This window comes from Lactuca sativa, chromosome 7 (genome assembly GCF_002870075.4).
Source record: "Lactuca sativa cultivar Salinas chromosome 7, Lsat_Salinas_v11, whole genome shotgun sequence".
Taxonomy (NCBI): Eukaryota; Viridiplantae; Streptophyta; class Magnoliopsida; order Asterales; family Asteraceae; genus Lactuca; species Lactuca sativa.
In genome coordinates, this window is record NC_056629.2 from 94,477,009 (window position 1) to 94,491,614 (window position 14,606).

Sequence of the window (14,606 nt, forward strand, 5' to 3'; positions counted from 1 at the left end):
TTTTCTTCCAAAAACAGTACCTTTATAAGTAGTTCTGAAAACAAGGGCGTTACGATATACACATACACACATGCATTAAAACTTGAAGACATCGACATGTCTAAGAATTCATTTATGCCCAACAACTAAAATTCTGAGTTAAAGATTATCAACTGATCAATCAAACACCTCTTTGGCAGAAACCGGAGTGCACAGTGAGATCTATGATTTTGGAGTGGTACTGCTTAAAATGCTAACAGGGATGAAGAAGTATGATGAAAGGATACCTCTCGACCACAAAATTTTGATGGAATGGGCTACTCCATTGCTAACGAATAAGGTAAATTTGGGAATGATTATGGACCCACAACTTCAGCATAATAATCATCTTCCAGAGGGAGCATTTGAGTTGGCTCAACTTGTTACAAAGTGTCTTCAACCAACTCGATACAAAAATCTCTCAATTGAAGAAATCTCCCAAGTCTTGTATCAGTGTTATCAAAATGCAATCACATCGGGTGGACTCTGAAATATCAAATACAATTGTTCTTACGTAAATAAAAAACATACAATTATTCTTATGTAAATAAATATAAGAAAGTAAAGTGTACAATGCTGCAAATATTAAAAAGTGTGAAGACTTGACCTCTCACTCGTCTACTATCTGCTGTCATGGGCCAGAGTGCTGTCTTCTGTTCTATTTTATATTAACCTTCTAATGTGTGACACTATTTTGTAGGGATACAGTATTATTAATATCCGGACACTGTTTCTTACCAATTTAAAGCTGAAGCTTCATCTAATGAACGCATGCTCTAATGAGTTGCCCATTATCTTTATATTAACTTAATTCATGATTCACCAAAATAAACCATATGTATAAATTACTTATGCTTCCATCTCTTGAAGTTGATTTTAATCCACATTTGTTACAACCATTGGCATTGGGCAGAAAACGTAGGAGTCGAACACTAAAAATCATGCACATGCTTGTTAGATCTTCATTAGTCGTTTATCATTTCTAGATCGACCCTAATTTCATAAAGCTGGAGATATGAAGTAGATAAGAAATTTCTTAATTGTATTTGATCATCGTTTTCAAAATACAAACGTTGATGTGTGGGCTAATGTTCTAGGAGAGATTTTTGTCGTGTCGATTTCCAAGAGATAATGTTTGAGCCAAGATAAAGTATGTAAGCAATAGTTGAACGACCTCCATTCGAGACCCCTCCCCAATATGAGTCCAAAAATGATTTGAGATTAACAGAGTTCCTCTTTTTGAGAAATAATCCATGATGAATTGTACCCTTTAAGTAGCAAAGAACTCATTTCAATGCTTGCCAATGAATTTGAAGTGGGAGCATGCATAACCTGGGAAAAACGATTAATGGCAAACGATACGTTTGGCCGTGTGAAGGCCAAATACTATAATGAGCCCACCAGTTTCCGATCAAGTGTAGGATCAACACTAGGTGACCCGTCCATGGAGTTGAGAACGATATAAGAGTTTAGTGGAGTCGCCACATCTTTTGCACCATCCATATGAAAATTGGTTAAGAGATCTTGAATATGGCGATGTTGGGACAGAAATAGGCCATGAGATGTGGGAATAACTTCAATTCCAAAAAAGTGGTGGAGAGAACCGAAATCTTTAATAGAAAAGGGATTTGATGAGGCATGAATGAAGTTTGTAAGAAAGGCATTAGTGTTTTTTGTGAGTACAACATCATCCACATAGACCATAAAGAAGCAAATGATGTTGTTCTGATTATAAATGATTAGAGAGGCATATGCTTGGGATTTACGAAAACCACAAGTGTGGAGGAAGTACGTGAGTTCGATGTACCTGGCCCGTGGTGCCTGCTTTAGACCATATAGAGACTTTATGAGCTTACAAACGTGATTTGGGAACTGAGCATGAAGAAAGCTTGGTGGTTAGGTCATGTAGAGCACCATGAAGGAAAGCATAATTAAAATCAAGTTGGCCTAGTGGCCAATTTTGTGAAAAGGAAATAGATAGAATGATAAGTATGGTTATCGGTTTGGTGAATGGACTGAAGGTATCAAAGTAATCTTGTCCATATTCTTGAAGGAATCCTTTAGCAACCAAACAAGCTTTGTATTTATAGATGGTTCCATCCAGATTTCGTTTGATCCAGAAGACCCATTTACAACCAATGGGGTTGTGGGAAGCTTTAGGAACTAGTTCCCATGTTCCGTTTTACATATGAGCATTAAATTCCTGGTTCATGGCTTGTCTCTAGTTTTGGTCTCTAAGAGCTTGGTTATAGGTATTGGATTTAAGGGTGGGGGAATAGGATGAACTATGGTGGAGTTTATGAATGAGGGATCGAAATATTTTTGACTTTGTTTTCTGATTCTTTATGGAAGTGGTGAGGGTGGATATAGAGGTGGTAGATACAGTAAGAGAGGTGGTAGGAGTGGGTGTAGTAAGAGTAAAAGGAGAGGTTGGTATGAGGTCCTCTAGTTGGATAGGAGGAGGTTGATATTTTTGAATGGTGACAGGTGGGTCAGTAGTGGACTCAGTAGTTTGAGTGGGGTGAGTGGGAGACGTTGGGGAAGGATGGGCAAGGGGAGTAGTGGATAAATGTTGATTAGATACATGAGAAGGTAAAGAAGTAGGATGCATATGAGGTGTTTATGACTATAAGGTGGATGAAGTAGGAATTGGGAAAGAAGTGGTGGGTGAATATGGGACAGGAATAAAGGTGTCATCAGTTGGTAGGATAGGATATTTGTGGCATGATAGGGGAAATTAGCTTCTATAAACTCAACGTGAAGGGAGTAATAGAGATGTCTGGTGATTAGATCAAAGCATTTATAGGCAGACTTGGAAGTCGAATAGCCAAGAAAAATGTGTGGGATGGACCTTGGTTGAAAGGGCTTTGCTTATTGAAAATGGGTGTGAGAAGACGATTTATGAGATAGACTGTAGTTTGGCAAGCATGAGTCCAGTAGGTAGGAGGAAGGTTGGTGTAATGGAGTAGGGCAATACCCGTTTCAACAATATGACGGTGACGGTGTTCAACTACATCATTCAGTTCATGGGTGTGAGGTAGGGTAGTGTAGCGAGATATATCATTAGCTTGTAGAAAATGGGGTAGCACAAGGTTTTTGAAGAAAGAGACTAGGTCAGAAGCTGTGAAGTGAGAGATTGGATCGGCAGCTCTTTGGAGCTTGTATGCTATGATACCATATAAAGGTAAAGGAGACAGAATGTGTATGTATATATTTTTTACACATAAACAATTTCAAGGATTGGCTTAATATAGCCGATCATTACAATAGGAAGGAATCAATCTAAGAGAGAAATTAGGGATACATATCAACTTGGATTCTATCCTACAACAACATTTAATCACATACCACTACCCCTGGCATGTGATCTTCCCACTACTTGCCACTTGCAAATCTTACCATTATTCACAACATTTCCACACTTTGAACATGTAACCGACTTAATCCTTCTACAAACTCTATAACTATCATCTTCTCTAGAAACTCTTATTCTTTTCTTTTTTGGCCTACCAATAGGCACATGATGTTTTGATGGTAGTAATGGATCAACAGTGTACTGTAGAAGAAGGTAATTTCTGAACTTATAAAAATCAGATTTTTAGAAATAAACAACAATAGGTCGTGCTCTCCTAGTTCTATGGCCCATTTTGTGAGGCGTCCAGATGTCTCTTGTTTTAAGAGTACCTTCTTGATCGGACAGTTGGTCAATACTTCTATTTGGTGGGCCTAAAAGTATCGGCGAAGTCGCCGAGCCGCGTAGATTAAGGAGAGCACCTACTTCTCGATAATTGGGTAGTTGATTTTGTTGGATTAATGTCTAAGTCAATAACTATAATTGGTAAGACTTGACCCGACCCGGCATGGTCCATTTGGGTTGCATGACATCATGCACTTGGATAGACTAAAATGAGAGAAATAAAACTTAAGGTTTATTAATATATTATAAGTTCTAATATATTAATAAAATTATTTAATCAGTATTGATCAATAATTAATTTAGAATTAATTATGTGGTCAAAAGAAGACTAATTAAATATATGGGTTGATTGTGTAAATCATCCATACTTATATAGTGGGCTAATGCTCCATGGATTATCAAGTTGGGCTCAAACCCATTGGATGCTCCATGGTGTATTTGAACCCATGGATCCATGGAAATGGATAGCCATGACAATTAGGGTTTACCCTAATTGTAACACACTATATAATGATCTCTTTCTTGGGAAAATTGGTGACTATGATATGCATAGAGGGCAAGCCGATTCTTGAAGTGTTCTAATTTATCTCTAGGTTATTCCAAGTGCTTATGGTGTTGTGTGAACCATTTGAGGTGTCACACTTGAGGCACTAGGCACTCAAGCTTCATGAAGACTAGCACCAACAAAAGGTATGTTATTCTAACTTGTGTTATTCAAAGTTTTGTATGCTAGAATAGAACAATACCTTGGAAAGTTGATATTTGCATGTATAATAGAGAAAACATAGATCCAAGGTATTTAGGGTTGCATGTACACTTAGGAGTGTTAGATTGCTCAAAACCCAACAGTGGTATCAGAGCCTAGGCTTGTTTTCTTGTTGTACTTGCTTAAACTGCTTAAAAATCTACTTTTGGTGCTGTCTGCCCAGCAGACTCGCTGAGTCCATGAAGGGACTCAACGAGTCCAAGGCAAAATGCATCCAACTCGCCGAGTTTGTTCATGCACTCGACGAGTTGGACCCCCAGACAACATATTTTCGAGTTTTGGTGCTGGAATTGGTCTAGAATCATTGCCTTTGACTATTTTGGGGTTATAAAACTTGTTTTGAATGTGGTAATGATTATGTTAAACCAATTTCAATGCTATAATAAAAGTTTCAAGTTTATATGTGTTCATGTTATTCTTGAAAATTGTTGATTATGAATGATCATGCTTATGAGTTTTGCTAGATCATAGGAACTGTGTGCAAATTGTTTGTTGATATAATTCATGATCTTGTTGAAAATTGTATGGAGTTCATAACTTGTCCTCAAGTTATGAATTTTCAAGAATTTTATGTTTCCTTGATTTATGAGTTAGTTTAGATTGATAATGAAAAAATTATGTTTTAGTTGTTTTCAATCCATATTAGTCTAGAAGAAGTTCATAAAATATGTTTTTGTAACTTGTCTTCAAGTTATGTGAAAAGTCATATTTATGAATCTTAAAAACTCATAAAAGTTTTGTAGGTTATATAAAATGTAAGAGTTTTTTCCATTAAATAGTTTAATGACTCCATAACTTGTCCTCAAGTTATGGATGTTGAAAAGACACTTCTTTAAAGTGTTTTTAAAGAATAAGGGGTTACATTAAAATGAAGAGTCTTCATTTTAATGAACCATTAAACTCATAAGTTATGATTTAAAGAGTCTTGAAATAGTTTCAAAACTTGCCCTCAAGTTTTGGAATTTGAAAAGTTATTCCTCATGTATACTTTAATTCCAAATTGAACATTGAAATTTTAAAAGGTTTAAAATTCAACCCTTATACTATTATTATAATTTTAATTATATAGATATGTATAAGAGGAAGTCAATCTTACCGTTAGTAGGCCTCATTCACGAAGTCGGTCTATAAGGGGGGTATAAGGTTAGTGCCTATAAGATGGCAGTTTAATGGTTCTCCACTCTCACCCACCGCTTCCTTGACTGGTGGAGGGTCGTTAGCCGAACGGGTAGGAATGGACTATAATTCTCCCTTCATTAAAAGTATAATGAAAAATACTACGTAACTAAACACTTATAAATTCCCAATCTTAGTTACTTAGGAAAATGTGAAAAGGTGCTAGCCCATAAAATTACACTTTGTACCATACCAAGTCGTTAGTGGAGCGTGTGTGGTTAACCGGCACACTAACATGGACTAGTAAGAGTGGCAAAGGGTAACTTGACTTTATTATAGATCGGTGGAGCATGTGTGGTTAACCGGCACATCGATTAGGTAATATTGTTAAGGGTACCAAGTCAATTTGTATGGTTATTCACACCTTGTTTGTGATCCTCGGCATCCCAGTCACAAATTTGAGAGGGCACAATCGGGATTCAAACATGCCATTAAAAAGTTCAATGTATCTCAAAAGATCTAGGAGTTTCAAAACCAATAAAACCTAATAATAAAATATTTCGTTTTCATGGTGGAAATTGGTAAATCGTCATTTACCTACCTTCAAGTATTTTATAATTTGGATTACGGCATCCCTCTTCCAATTATAAATAGGTTGTTGGGTCCTAGCCTTAATATTTCATATTGGGTGTTATATTAAGGACTTTAAATCAACTAACTTGAATTTCTCCCATTATAGATGTCTAGTTTAGACAGCTATGGTCTTCCCAAATCTATAGGAACAAGCTTCCTAATGAAGATGATATCCCAAATGGCAATGAAGGTGAAAGATCAATCCCTTTGTTGGGCATTTGTGGGACTAGAAATCATAAATCTCCCTATCCCACAAGTTTTAAGACTTGATAAGTTCTAAGTCACTCAATCCCTATTGGCAAGCAAAGTGTATATGTGCTTAGATCTTGGGGATTAAGCCACATATTGACAAGTCGGGAGACTCGGGTGTCGAAGTCTCGAGGTAGCTGGCTGCTGACTTGGTTCTTCAGTCACTCCCTGATGACAGGTCGCGACAACAACCTTAATGATCTTACCTATTTGCTAGATGATACTAAATCAGCAGTGATTTGGAGCATTTGTAAAGTAAATTGGATTGGAAGATCTACTTTCCAAACCTATTTGGACATTGACATTGGAGGTCCAGGAAAAACTTTCTCTTCCCAATGGAAAGGGATCGGCCATAGTCAACTCGGTTGACCAAATGGTAAAGAGAAAGGTTAAGTCTGTGATAGTCCCATGTACCGTTTCCAAAGAGTCCATAAGATTTTGTTGCCAAAGGAAAGACATTGGTTGCGAAGCTGCTCAATTTACCTGAAACATCTTAAGGATGGTAAAGTCAATAGGTTTGACTCTACTTCAGGTAAAGTCCATTGTCTAACTCTATTAAGTTTCTATTCTGAGATTCTTATTGCATAATGTGATGAGGTCACATGTTGATGTTTTAAGAATCAAAGAAAAAGTGAAGACACTTAAAGGAAGTATATGCTGATTCTGATCGCGAAGATGGATTTCGATCGCGTGGTTCGGTGATCAGAATTTTGAGTTGTTACTTAAGTGTTATGATATATTGCTTAGGAATAGATAACAACAAGTTTTCCATATGGATTGTAAGGGTAAATTTTTCCGCAAAGTTTTAAAATATAAGAAAAATGGTTTTGACTTTTTTTAAGTATCCTTACAATGGCATTTGTGAAAAATTGTTGATTATATGTTTCCATTGATAAACAATATGGGTAAATGGATTTGATTCTTTCATTAGTGGAAGTGACATAATTTACCAAATAAGGAAAGATTCTCATCACCCAAGTTTCAGATGGATAGAAACTTGGAATCATGCAACTTGTATTGTATGATCATGAGAATTTTTTATATATTTGGGAAATTAAGTCTAATTCCTTGTTCACATGTATATGTGAATCAAGTGAAGGACAAAGGGATCGGATACACTTGGGTGTGCGCTGATCAAGTCCACCACAAAGTTGATAAGATTATTCATTATGATTTACTAAAGTTAAGTAAATGTGGTTATACTTACAAGTTTAAGTATAGTTCTGGATCATTGGAGAAGTTTCAATGATAGACATAATGAGTAAGAAGAATCAAATAAGGCAGAAAGATAAAAGTTTTTCTAATTTGAAGAGATGGGAAAGTACTTGAGTATCTTGTTTTATGATTATCATTGTGATTATGAAACCATGTCACAATTGATCCTCTGAGGACACCTTACTTCATTTTGTTTGACTAAGGAGAGGAATCGTGAATTGTTGAAATGGTTAGATCAAAAGATAAATTATACTTTGTTCCAAAATTAAATCTTAGAGTCATACTCCAAGTTAAGCCTTGAGTGACATAATCTTAATAAAGGTTTAAAACACTTGTTAAATGTAGAGTAAAATGTGTTCTTACTCTTGTACATTTGAAATTGGTAAGTTGTGATGTTTTGGATAAAACAAAGACCAACTAAGACCAATTATGAGAAGTGTTTAACTTGATAAGAATCTGCACTAACTCTTGAATATTCGTTTTTGTCGAGGAATGGTTCTTGACAAAGAGAATCTTATATGTCAAGAGGTCAGTGGGAGTCTTAAAAGGATCTTAAGATAGATTCAAGAACTAATCAAGAGTTTTGTTAATCACTAGACCATGACTTGAGGTTTGTAACCTATCGTGTTGACATATTATGTGCCCATTCCAGTTAAAGTTGGTTTTTCATTGGAGTTCTGAGAGTTCTCAACTGGTTGCATAACAACTTGGAAGCAATGGCAGGCCCTTGTGCTACCAGGTGGCAAGAAATTAAGACTGCACAAGTTCTGTCCATATGAATTTGGATTTGTCACTAACCTTGTCGTGTGATTATGGTTATTTCAAATTTACATGGATAGGAACACATACACCATCAAAATCTAAGTGTCATAAGGTTTCTCTCAGATTCATGAAAATGATAGTGAGGAAACTCTTTCACTAAGTAGATTTAAGTGGATAGCAAGTGTGAAGTTTGCATTCTCATGTCGTTAGTGGAGCGTGTGTGGTTAACCGGCACACTAACTAATGAGAATGGAAAAGGTTTTGACTCACATGTGAGCTATCTAAGGAAAGGGTTAGACTCCAGGAGTATGATTTGATAAAGTCTTATCAAGGCAATCTAGTATCTGAAATCTGACTGATTTCTACGTACATGTCAAAGCTAGTGGGAGCATAAAGTGTTATGCTAGTTAGATAATAATCATTATGCTAGTGGGAGGATGATGATTATGTTGCAAGTTAGCAATGTTAATTATAGAAAACAAAAGTTTCAACTCGCTTTGAAAAGTTGTTTACTATAATTAAGGGAGAGAAATTTATACTTCATTCCAATTCTACAAGCTTAGATTGAGATTTTAATCAAATTTAGTCAAGAATATATATGAATGTTATGTTGGAATGGTTCAACATAAGGAATTTCTATATATGTTGCTTTCTCAAATTCGATTATGATTACGGCATCCGTCTTCATAGTTCGAATTATGAGAACATGGCAAATAAAAAATTTATAGCATGAATCGTATCCCATATGCTTCGGATATAGGATCGATTGCATGTGTTATAATATTCATCCATTCTAATTTTTCCTAATGCTTAGGGCGTTAAGAAGGGAAAAGGGATTAGAACTGGATATGACTAAGATGATTAAGCAATTGTCGAGAACAATTTGGGGTTTTCCAAAGTTTGGTTACTCATGGACAATTGGAAGTATAGATTAAGGATCGTATTGACATATTTTGGAAAGAGGCAACTCTTGTTCAAAAGTGATGGTAAAGATGGGAATATGGAATTGTTTCCATAGGTGGAAGTTATTCTTTGAATCTGTGTAAGATTAAAGAACTTAATGCAAATAAGGATGTTCAAAGGAATGTACTTTAAATTTGAGACTCCATCTCCATGGAATTGCTTTCCATTGGAATACTTTGTAATGTTTGTTGCCAAGTCTTTGTGACTTGTGTGAATATCATTACAAGAGGATCATTGCATAGATTACGGTAAATGATAAGAACTTTGTATTCTTACATTTACAATAAGGATTGGGATTGTGAAATGAGAATCATTGAAGTCATGTTCAATTGATATACATTTCACAAAGAGATTAATGTCTAAGTCAATAACTATAATTGGTAAGACTTGACCCGACCCGGCATGGTCCATTTGGGTTGCATGGCATCATGCACTTGGATAGACTAAAATGAGAGAAATAACACTTAAGGTTTATTAATATATTATAAGTTCTAATATATTAATAAGATTATTTAATCAGTATTGATCAGTAATTAATTTAGAATTAATTATGTGATCAAAAGAAGATTAATTAAATATATGGGTTGATTGTGTAAATCATTCATACTTATATAGTGGGCTAATGCTCCATGGATTATCAAGTTGGGCTCAAACCCATTGGATGCTCCATGGTGTATTTGAACCCATGGATCCATGGAAATGGATAGCCATGACAATTAGGGTTTACCCTAATTGTAACACACTATATAATGATCTCTTTCTTGGGAAAATTGGTGAATATGATATGCATGGAGGGCAAGCCGATTCTTGAAGTGTTCTAATTTATCTATAAGTTATTCCAAGTGCTTATGGTGTTGTGTGAACCATTTGAGGTGTCACACTTGGGGCACTAGGCACTCAAGCTTCATGAAGACAAGCACCAACAAAAGGTATGTTATTCTAACTTGTGTTATTCAAAGTTTTGTATGCTAGAATAGAACAATACCTTGGAAAGTTGATATTTGCATGTATAATAGAGAAAACATAGATCCAAGGTATTTAGGGTTGCATGTACACTTAGGAGTCTTAGATTGCTCAAAACCCAACAGATTTTTGGTCCCTACAGGGCTAGGCTCACAAAGTAGACCGGAAGTTGTGTTCCTTGCCTTTCGACTACCAATACTAATGAAATAGCGTCCCTTGACGTGGATAGATAGACCTGCAACGTCACGTCTGGTACTGGGCTGGCTAGCATAGGGAGCGTGTGCAGTGCGAATTCAACCTCCGACGTCCATCGAAAGTTGTTCTTCTCAATGCATCCCTCGAGCGTGTGAAATAGAGGCATGGCTTTCTCGGATGACTTACAGATAAAAGGATTGAGCACTATTAGTTTACTGTTCAACCCTTGGGCGTCCCTTAGTGTGCTTGGCTAGAGTGTGTCTTTAAGCTCATCAATTTTGACTGGGCTCAACAGGATTCCTTCCTTTGTCACATAGTAACCCAAGAACTACCCCTCTTCTACCCCAAAGGTACACTTTTCAGGGTTCAGTTTCATCTTAGACTTTTCCAAGGTTCGCAATCTCTCCTCCATGTCGTGCAACAGTCTCTGTTCATTCGGGCTTTTGATGACCATGTCATCGGCATAAACTTCGATGTTTTCTACCGATTTGATTGGAAAACAGAGAGTCGACCAGCCGCTGGTAGGTTGCTCCGGTTTGTATAGCAGAAAGCACCATGATCTGTGTAGAAGGTTGTCTTCTCTTTTGTCAACCTTGCTCATTAAGATTTGATGATATCCCTTGTATGCATCCAAAAAACACTTCCACTGGAACCCTTGTAGAGACTCCACCTTTTGGTCTATTTCCGACAATGGGTAGCAGTCTTTGGGTCATTCCTTGTTAAGGTCTGAGTAGTCAATACACATGCACCAACTACCATCATGTTTCTTGACCATTACTGGGTTGACGATCCATGTTCGGAAAATCGCTTCCCTAAGGATCCCGACACTGGTTAACTTGGCCACTTCTGCATTAATTGCCTTGTTTCGATCTCCTCCCTAGACTCGCTTCTTTTTTTACCTCTTTGGCCCCTGGCTTTATCATTATCTTGTGTTCTATAATCCCCGAGTCTACCCCTACCATGTCTGTGGGTGTCCAAGCGAACATGTGTTTGTATTTTTGTAGCACTTGGATCAGCGCTTGCCTTACTGCCGCAGGGAGGGCAGTTCCCACATTTACTTACTGACTTGTGTACTCTCTGTTGATTATCTCCCCCACCACTCAATGAATCCGTCTTCGGCCTTTTGGCCTCAGTTGAAATGTCCTTTGGTTGCATAATCTCATAGCATTTGAGCTCCTTTGGAGGGGTGGATAGGATTGTCCCTAGGCCATGGCTCGTGTTGAACTTTACTATTCCATGAATCGTTGATGATATTGCCCTAAAAGTTAGTCAGGCGGTTCGTCCCAATATGACATTGTGCTCAGATGGGTGTCGTATGACCACGAAATCAACAAGAGTGGTCCGCCGCTTGGTTGTATCTTGACTAGTAAGTGTGAATGGTAAGTGGATCGTACCTAAGGGCTACAGGCTGTGCTCTGTGAATCCTGTGAACTGGCCTACTGTCGGTCTCAATCCCCCTTTCCATGCATTCGGCAGTAGCCGGAAGCAACGCTCGTAGATGATGTCTGTGGAACTCCCCGTGTCGACGTATACCCGGTGGATCATGGTATCTCGAATGGACCCCTGTATAACGAGGGGGTTGTCTCCTTTCCATCCAGCTGGGCTTGGGACGGTTGTAGAGAAAGTTAACACTTGCATGGTTTCCGTAATGCTTCGCACGTTGTTTGTGCACTCCGCTCTCCCCCGCTTATGGTGGATCATGAGTATCTCTTGTAGGTAATCTACCCCCTGTATTGTCTTTAGGGTTTTCTGCGTCGAACTTAACTCGCAGACTTTTGGCGATTTCTATCACGTTTCCCTTCAACTGCTTTTCCTCCATTTCCTGCTTTAAAACCGAGCAGTTCATGGTGTCGTGCGTCCTACTCTAGTGGTATTCGCAATATCGTGTCTTAGTACCCTTCGCTGGTGGTTTTTCGGTGACGGCATAAACTTTTGCTCACCTTCCTCGCCTTTCATCCCTTGTGAAAGGTCTGAATCGTCCATGTGGTCGCCTGTCTCGTCCTGAGAACCTACCCCCTAGGAATCGTGGTGGGAGGTTGACTGGTGGTGCCGTTTCCTGGTCGACGAAGACATGGCGTTGAGGTGTGCTTGCTTTGACGCTTCACCTTCTTCTTGGCATAGGAAACGCTCCGCTCGGTCTTTTAGTTCTGCCCTCGTCTGAGGTTGTTTGCCCATAAGTTTCTGGGATAGTGAAACCGGAAGTATCCCCCAAGTAAACGCTCCTGCAATCAATCCTTCACCATGCCCCATGACATCTAGTGTTGCCTTGGTGCACCTAGTGAAGTAGTCTTTGATTGTTTCCCCTTCCCTTTGCTTACACCCGATAATGGAGTGACAATCGCCTTTGTATTTTCATAGTTGCATGAAGTTGGTTAAAAAGAGGTATTTCAGTTGGCTGAAGTTGCAGATGCTACCAGGGAGTAACGTTTTGAACCATGTCCCTATGTTGCCATCTAGGGTGGTAGGGAAATACGTGCACCAGAAGCGTTCGTATATCTTAAGTATATTGACTCCCCCGGTTGTTGCTCAAATCTTAGGGTGGTAGGGAACCATGTCCCTTAACAGCCCTTTGTAGCACTCCCAAGCTTCGTATATTGACTCCCCCGGTTGTTGCTCAAAGTTGGCTATTGCCTTCTTGAGTTTAGCTATCTTGGAAGGTGGGCAAAACTGATCTAGAAATTTCTCACGAATTTGAGCCCAAGTAGTGATTTTACCAGGTAGAAGTGCTTTCAACCAGTCTTTTGCAGCTCCCTTGAAAGTGACTGGTAGCATCCTTAGTAATAGGGGTGTTCACGGGGCGGTTCGGCTCAGATAGTAATAAAATTGTAAACCGCTATCACGGGGTGGGTATCTTATATGCACTAACCGAAACCGAACCGAATTGTGCAAAAACTCGAACCGAACCGCACCGTTTAAAGGCGGGTAACCACGGTTCGGTTCACGGTTACCCGCTTAATGTAAAAAACAAAATTAATCAAAAAATACAAGCTATAATAAGTCAATTGTAAAATATTCATTCAAAACAAAATCATCCAAAACAAAATAATTCAACAAGAGATATTTTAAAAGTGTTTAACACTAGTTTGATAACATAAAAAACATTCCATTAACCCTTCGACAAATAAAAAACAGCAACTCGTCTCAAAATAAGCACCAAACCTGCAAAAAAAACATATATATTTAGTACAAATAGCAAAAAACAGCACATATAAAACAGTATAAAAACAACTTAAAAAGCATCACAAACATCACAAAAAAACTGCACAAAACAGCTCAAAAAAACACAAAACAGCACATAAAAAACTGCACAAAACAGTTAAAAAAAACTGCACAAAACATCACAAAAAACTGCACAAAACAGCTTAAAAACACACAAAAACAGCACAAAAATGTATAGGAAACAGCAATAAAATTATAATAAAAAACTGCATATAAACAACATTTTAAAGCACAAAAAAATATAAAATTTTACCATCATAAAACTTCAATCATCCACAGTAAGAGTGGATATAGCTTGAGGTAAGTCCTTCACTTCTGAAACAACAAAAAATTAAACATTAGATTGAATAAAACATGAAACTATAAGAACTATAAAAACAAAGTCATACCGGCTTCAAAATTTTCAAGAGCTTCAAAACTTTCCTCAATATCAATAGGAACATTTTTGGACCTAAGCCAATTTTGAGAACTTATCAATGCTTCAACTGTTTTGGGGGTCAATGAGCTACGAAATGCATCAAGAATGCGTCCCCTGGTACTAAATGAAGATTCTGAGGCTACAGTTGAAGCTGGAATTGCCAAAACATCCCTAGCAATAGCCGCAATAACCGGAAATCTTGCTTGATTTTTCTTCCACCAACTAAGTAAATTGAACTTGTTGTCAAAAGACTCACATTGCTCACTCAAATACCAATCCAACTCGCATTTTGCAGCTACAATTATCACCAAATATTAAAGTAAACAAAAAATTAATTATGTAAGTATAACTAACAAAACTAAAAGAAACACAACTTGTAAATTACCTGTACC